Consider the following 7,993-nt stretch of genomic DNA (forward strand, 5'->3'; position numbering starts at 1 on the left):
GAGAGAAACTGTTGATTTTCTCTGACCCATCTCTCCCTCCGCTCTAGACTTCTCTTAGCGTCAGATAGTATCCGTATTCTCGCAACAATATGCTGCTTGATGCTCAGCAGCTTTGAATGAATGAATGAATTAATATTTATATAATTTATATTTTATACTTGAAGTAACGTAACCTCAAAGAACACGCATTAAAGAGGCGCGCGTAGTATTCAAATCATGAGAATCGCCAGCCCAGCATCGAAATCTGGAAATATTAAAATCCCAATCTCTTAATTTTATTTCAAAGCAGATAGAGATATAAATAGAACCGCCGAAGTGTTCCGACCGGCAATCGTGCACCTTCGAGTTTTCAAATTCAGAAGAGGAGAAATGGGTTGCGCGCGCAACCTAGGCATTTATATCGTCTCCTACAATTTCACACGGACATAGACGTGTCATAGTATTGGACCACGTCTCGTTTCAGATCTGGGATCACTGAATTGGACTGCCACTGCCGACCATAATGCGCATGCTCGCCTGTTATTCGAATTTTCCAAATTAATGTGGGTTACGTAACTTCCGGTAATTAGTGTTTAATAGTTTAAGTAAACAAAAAACACATATTTTAATAATCAAACATTAATTTATCAAATAAGAAAATGTATTATCGCTTGAAAAATAAGTTTTAATTAAACAATTCTGTTAATTTTCCAAAATAATGTAGGTCTGCGTCACTTCCCGTAATTAGTGTTTAATCGTTTAAGTATACAAAAAACGCATATTTTAATAATCAAACATTAATTTAGTAAATAAGAAAAATATATTATCGTTTGAAAAATAAGTTTTAATTAACCTATTCTTTTAATTTTCCAAATTAATGTGGGTGTGCATCACTTCCGGTAATTAGCGTTTGATTGCTTTATTAAACAAAAAACGCAAGTTTTAATGACCAAACATTAATTTAGTAAATAAAAAAATATATTATCGTTTAAGAGATAAGTTTTAATTGAACTATTCTTTTGAATTTTCCAAATTAATGTGGGTGTGCGTCACTTCCGGTAATTAGTGTTTAATTGCTTGAGTAAACAAAAACGTATATTTTAATAACCAAACATTAATTTAATAAATAAGACAATTATGTTATCGGTTAAGAAATAAGTTTTAATTAAACTATTCTTTTAATTTTCCAAATGATTTTGGGTGTGCGTTACTTTCGGTTCTTAGTATTTCATTGCTTAAGTAAACAAAAAACACATATTTTATTAATCAAACATTAATTTAGTAAATGAGAAAAATATATTATCGCTTAAAAAATAAGTTTTAATTAAACTATTCTTTGAATTTTCCAAATTAATGTGTGTGTGCGTTACTTCGGGTAATTAGTGTTTAATTGCTTAAGTAAACAAAAAAGATATATTTTAATAATCAAACATTAATTTAGTAAATAAGAAAAATATATTATCGCTTAAGAAATGAGTTTCAATTACACTATTTTTTGAATTTTCCAAATTAATGTGGGGGTACGTCACTTCCGGCAATTAGTGTATAATTATTTCAATTAAAGAGAAGTCGTGCAGTTAAATAATCAAGTAATGATTTTGCAAAGAAAAATTGTAATACATTCTTAGCAAATTTTTTTAAATGTTCGATTTGTGATAGTTTCAACGTAGATCAGTCATTGATTAAATTATTAGAAGAAGAATAAACCTAACTTCCGGTCTCTGTTGTGTCATTATTTCAATTAAATAAACGACAAATCGCCTACTAATTTAGGATTAATTTCAAAAATAAAAATATTATAGATTAAAAGTTAATTTTAAACAAATTATTATTTTAATTTCCAAAATGATTCTGCGCATGCTCACTCGAACACTGCACATGACTGCCGGATTGCATATATGTACCAGGAAAATTGAAATTTTGTCACACGATTTCGGCAAAGTTTGAGGGGCAGTTCTGTCGTGGAAAAGTTTTTCTACTCTTCGTATTATTTGTAGTCAGCATTATATATTATCCCTGGTTTTTTCTTTTATATGAACAAAAATACGTGATGGCCGCACCAAGTGCAGTGTGGTTTTGCTTTGAAAAAATTGGTAACAATAAGGCGCGATGTTCTAGGTGTCTAGCAGTGTTAAGTTGGTGCCGCAGTACAACATCACTTGCAACACATTCAAACAATGTTCATCACATACAGTTGAATGCTTCGACTCCGACTAAGCGGAAGAGATTCGCGAGTTCGATTATATCCAGTGATTGTTCGATTCCGAACCTCGACCCTGATGATGAAATCCTTGAAACCCATGAAGAATGTGAAGCTGATGAAGCTACGCCTTCGTTCTCTCGTGAGGTGAGTTTTTCCCATAAATGATTTTTGCTATTTTTATTAATATTTTCTGTTAATTTGATGCTATTCTCAAATAGCTACAAAATTCTCAAGAATTCAAATACACATGGTGGTAAAAAATGGAATTGTTCGAAAGTTGAAACTTCATATCCATTAAACAGAACAAAATTTGCAATAAATCAAGTAGGCTGAATTATTTGGCTGATTTTGCTTGAAAGAAGCCCGAATTTTCTTTGAAAAGGACAAATTTTCTAGAATCAACAAAATAATAGAATCAGAATAAATAATTGAATCCAGAATTCATTTAATTCTAGCAAATAACTATTGAATCAATTTGTTACATTATACATATTTTCACGAAATTTAATAAAATATTGATTCAAGCACACTCATATACTTATTTTGACTGCTATTTTAATTGAAACAATTTTCATGTAATTGAGAGAAGAAAACGAATGTATTTAGCAAAGAAATAATTTCTCTTAGCATGATGCTCGAATATTTTCCTTCAAATAATTATTAATTTAATACGAATGCAAAGAATTTAAACTGAAACCAAAGATTTAATTTTTCCTTAAAAACTAATTCTTTTATTCGGCAACAGGAATTTTTTCATAATTTTGAAATTTATATTCTTCCTTGCTACCTGAGGTAGCGCCAAAAAATCAATGATTTTTACACATACAATGAATGTCAAGCATTAATTTGTGTCTAAGGGAAATAGTTGTGCACTTTTCAGTTTATAGTCAAACATTTTTAAATTGAAACATCCAAAGTGTTAAGTTCCGAATTTAAATGCAAGAAAGCTATATAGCATGGGTAATATAGTTTCTATAATTTAAAATTCACAGCTTTCAAACTCTAAAAATTAAAGTGTGTTTCTTTTGAACAAAATTAAGTATTTTTATTTATAAGAATAAAAATTTAGCAGTTTCAAAAAGGAACTTTTTCACGCGTTTCTTCACCTTCACGTTAGTGTGAATTTTGTCAGGATGATCCGATTGTACTTTTACTATAGTGTTTTGGTGAGCTCTTTTCATGCACTTCAAGAGTATTATAACGATATATTAAAAAAAATTTTTTTTTGAAAATTCAAATTGATTTCTTGAAAAAAAAACCATATTAAAAATTTTTCTCTATTAAAAAAATAGCTTTTTTACTACTCTTTAAAATCATGTAAAATAAAACGTAGACAGAAAATTTTTCCTGGGTTAAATTTAAATTTTTACGCTTATTCTGAATAAAATAAAAGTTGTGAGATGTAATGTATAACGTAATTTATATATTTCTGCACAGCTAATCATCTCGAAAAAGTAAAATATAACTTTAGAGCACATTAGACCCGACAGTATTCATCCCCGAGCGCTGTGGAAGCTTAACGTGGTACCCTTGAGCGTAAAAATCCAAATTTGACTAAGAAAACATTTTCAGCACACTTTTTATTCTACTTCTACATGTTTTGAAAGAGTTTTTTAAAATAGAAAAAAATGTTTAAAATATAGTTTTTTGAGGAGGTATGTACAGGGTGATAATAATTTGACACTTGTTTCCTTGATCTTTAGTTCTTTATTCGTTAATCAAAGACAGCACTTTTCCGTAACGCTTGAATCCGCATAACTAATTAGTACGAGCGCGAGAGCTGGCAGAGGCCTGTATCGATGGAGGGGAGTGAATAGACAGGAGAGAGAGAAAAATCCCCACACTAACATACAAGTACGTAGGCGCAAACATTCTAACATTTTTTTAAATTAATTAATTTCAATTTTGATTTTCAAACCAAATAAAAATATATAATTTGTTATAAATATATCGTTGCAATAGTCCTAAAGTACATGAAAAGATATTTCCAAAATACTATAATAAAAGTCCAATCGCATCATCCTGAAAAAATTTACATTAATGTGAAGGTGAAGAAACGCGTAAAAAACTGAAAAATTCAGGCCCCTGCATATTGACAACCGGTTGATAAAAGAACCTATGGTTTGGTGGATTAATGTACGTCCACTATTAATTAACAAAAAGCCACTTTCTCGTGATTCACAATGACCAATTGTTTGGAATTAATAGTTTCATATAAGATATGAAAGACATTTATGCACAATCACAATTCGTTAGGAATAGCTGCCGTTCAAAAAATATTTAGACACTGTTTATGAACAAAAATTTATATTTTTTAAATTAAAAATGGCTAGTTATTTAAACAAAATTTTCAAACAAATTCACAGTTTGCCCATTCTTCGATGATGACACCTTTGATGAACACATATAAATATTTTTAAATAAATAAATATAAATAATAATATAATATAAATATAATAATAATAAATATTATTTATAATGACCTTGACTTTTGTATTTTATGCCGCAAACATTAATTAATTAATATTTTGATTTATGCAGGGTAGACACGACTCCGCTATAAAGCTCAGATTCGGTGGCCCCTTGGATTCATACTTCGAGATATCAGCTTCATTCTCTCGTATGTAATGATATAATTTTTAATTACATCTACTGATTGTTATTTTATGCATTATTATTTTTATTATTCCATATTTAATGATTTATAATGATTATAATGATTTATAATAATTTTCATATTATTATTACTAAACTTTTACTCGGGTAAACACGGTTATACATGATAGCCACGGACTGCGTCAAGTCACTGATGAGATTAGAATGTTATAAGTTAATTCAAATAATTTAATACGATGGTTGAAACCTCCTGCGATGATGTTGTAGGTATACAATTACGAGCGGCCACGAGCCCTGGAGGTGACAGGTCACCTCTGGATGTTTTCTTAGAGCTACCATCTGCCACTCCACGGGCTTTTAGTCGCTCGCTTCCTGATGCTCAAGAAAGTTTCTTACAATGCGACAGGTGTTTAATAGAACCGCCTTCTGAGCTGCTGCCAATACCTCACTGACTCCTAAATGTTCAAGATGTTCAGTGCATCTTGCGTGCACATTGCCTATAGCCGAAATAACAATGGGATGAATAGATGCAGGATTCACATTCCTCCATATGGTCTTTACTTCATGCCTTAACTCACTATACTGCACTATACTGCAAATTTCGGTTAAGCGGACAAGCAATGTCGATGATGTAGACTCTTTCACCTTTTTTTCTCGCATAACGACGTAATCTTCGCTTTCTAAAACGGGCATTGGAATGTATCTATAGAAGGGCGTCCATTCTTTTAAGTGTCCTAGGTTTAGGGCAAGTTGTTGATGTACAATGCCCGCTACATCATTATGTCTGTGCGTATATTCTCTCTGAGCCATTACGCGACAGCCATCAATAATGTTCTCGTCTTATTACCATTATATCATCTTATTATTATTATCCAGTGTTTTTAATAAACTTTTACTCGGGTAAACCCGGGCATACATCATAGCCACAGACTTATTATTATTATTATTATTATTATTATTATTATTATTATTATTATTATTATAAAAACATTTCTGTGTTGAAATTTTGTCACAGGCTTATACTGCCCAACATGTCGAAGGCATTTTTGGTTCGAGATGGATTTTTATTTGATCATTTTTGCACGGGGCTGTCCCAGTATATATCATCAGTCACGGACGCATTTTTATAATGCAATCAAGTGATCTGATGAGAGCAGCCTGCCCAGAAATATTGGACAAAGCCTGGTTTTTACTCCATCATTGACGGACTGGGTTGTAGTCAAGTACACATTATTATTATTATTACTATTATGTGTTTTTATTAAACTTTCACTCGGGTGAACCCGGTGATACATTATAGCCACGGACTGCGTCAAGTGACTGATGAGATTAGAATGTTATAAGTTAATTCAAATAATTTAATACGATGGTTGAAACCTCCTGCGATGATGTTGTAGGTATACAATTACGAGCGGCCACGAGCGTTGGAGGTGACAACAGTCACCTCTGGATGCTTTCTCAGAGCTACCATCTGCCACTCCACGGGTTTTTAGTCGCTCGCTTCCCGATGATCAAGAAAGTTTCTTACTGTATGTACTCTTCGCTTTCTAAATGGGCATTGGAATGTATCTATAGAAGGGCACCCATTCTTTTAAGAGTTCTAGGTTTAGGGCAAGTTGTTGATGTATAATGCACGCTGCATCATTATGTCTGTTCGTATATTCTCTCTGAGCCATTACGCGACAGCCATGAATAATGTGCTCGATGGATTCGTTGGTATCTCCACATAATCGGCACCGGTCAACCACGTCTTGATGTAACACGTGTTTGCGATAATTCCTGGTGCTGACAACCTTGTCTTGTATTGCAATGACGAATCCTCCCGTCTCTGGATACAGAACACCCTTTCTTAGCCAAATCTTAGATGCCTCACTATCTACTTCACTTTGATCTAACGTGTTGGGGTGCTCGCCATGGATGAATTTCTGCCTCCATTTTATTTCTAATTCCTGCCTCCATTGCATTTTTAATTCCTCTATGGTTTCCGCCTTGATATTCAAGGCCCCATCTGAGGACAAATTTAAGGGCGTGTATTCAAGATCCTCTTGACAGATGGTTATGTAAAGCGCAACATTTCGTTTGCTGTTAAAATAGTCTCGTAACTTTATAACTTGTGACTCACACAGTTTTTTGACATCTACATCGCCCTGAATCGCTGAATTTCTGTGGGGCATTCGATGCTTCGTCATTTCTACGCGAACAATTCTGTTTAACTTTTCAAGGTCGGTGTTAGACCATTTTATGAGCCCGAAGGAGTACGTGAGGACAGGGATAGCATATGTGTTGATCGCCCTGATTTTGTTTGCCGAGTTGAGAAAACTCTTCATAATTAATCTGAGTCTCGTAGTAAAGGCAGTCACTAGGCTTGTCTTAACTACCGTATGTTGAATACCCTTAGATTCAAGAATACCCAGATATTTATATGATTCGCCTGCAGCCATTGTCTCGATATCATTTTCGAACTCGTTCTCTAACTCTGCGGTCCCTAATTCCCGTCTGATTAAATGCACTGTTCTGCATTTATCTAGCCCGAACTCCATGTGGATATCATTGGAAAACTGCTTTATGACATCGATCATTTACTGCAGTTTCTGGCCTGAACTAACGTACAGCTTCAGATCATCCATGTAAAGAAGATGGGTCACTTGATGACCATCCTTATTATCATGAATTCTGAACCCATGAGACATGCTGTTTAGTGTTTTGTTAAATGGATTCAATGCTAAACAGAACCATAGTGCGCTGAAGGAGTCTCCTTGAAATATACCTGTCGTAAAGCGTATTGATCTAGTTATCCTTGGTTGTCCATGATCAAAATACTTGATTCTTGTACCCCAGAGACTCATCGCATGGCTTAGAAAGTCAATAATGCGTGGACAGATTTTGTAAAGTTTTAAGACTTCAAGCAAATAGTCATGAGGAACGGAAGGAAACGCTTGCTTGTAGTCAATGTATGCCATGTGTAAGCTCCTTTGATGCTTACGAGCTTGAGTCATGGCAACAGCGTCTATAGTGACTAGATCTTTACAGCCTCGTGAGTTTTTACAACATCCTTTTTGTTCTTCTGTAAGAATGCCATTGTCGTCGCAATGAGCATATACCTTATCTGCAATGATAACTTTAAGACATTTATAAATTGTTGGAAGACAGGCTATCGGTCGAAAGTCAGATGCATTTTGAGCGTCTCGTTTTTTT

The sequence above is a fragment of the Belonocnema kinseyi genome, chromosome 7, assembly GCF_010883055.1.
Source record: "Belonocnema kinseyi isolate 2016_QV_RU_SX_M_011 chromosome 7, B_treatae_v1, whole genome shotgun sequence".
Classification (NCBI taxonomy): Eukaryota; Metazoa; Arthropoda; class Insecta; order Hymenoptera; family Cynipidae; genus Belonocnema; species Belonocnema kinseyi.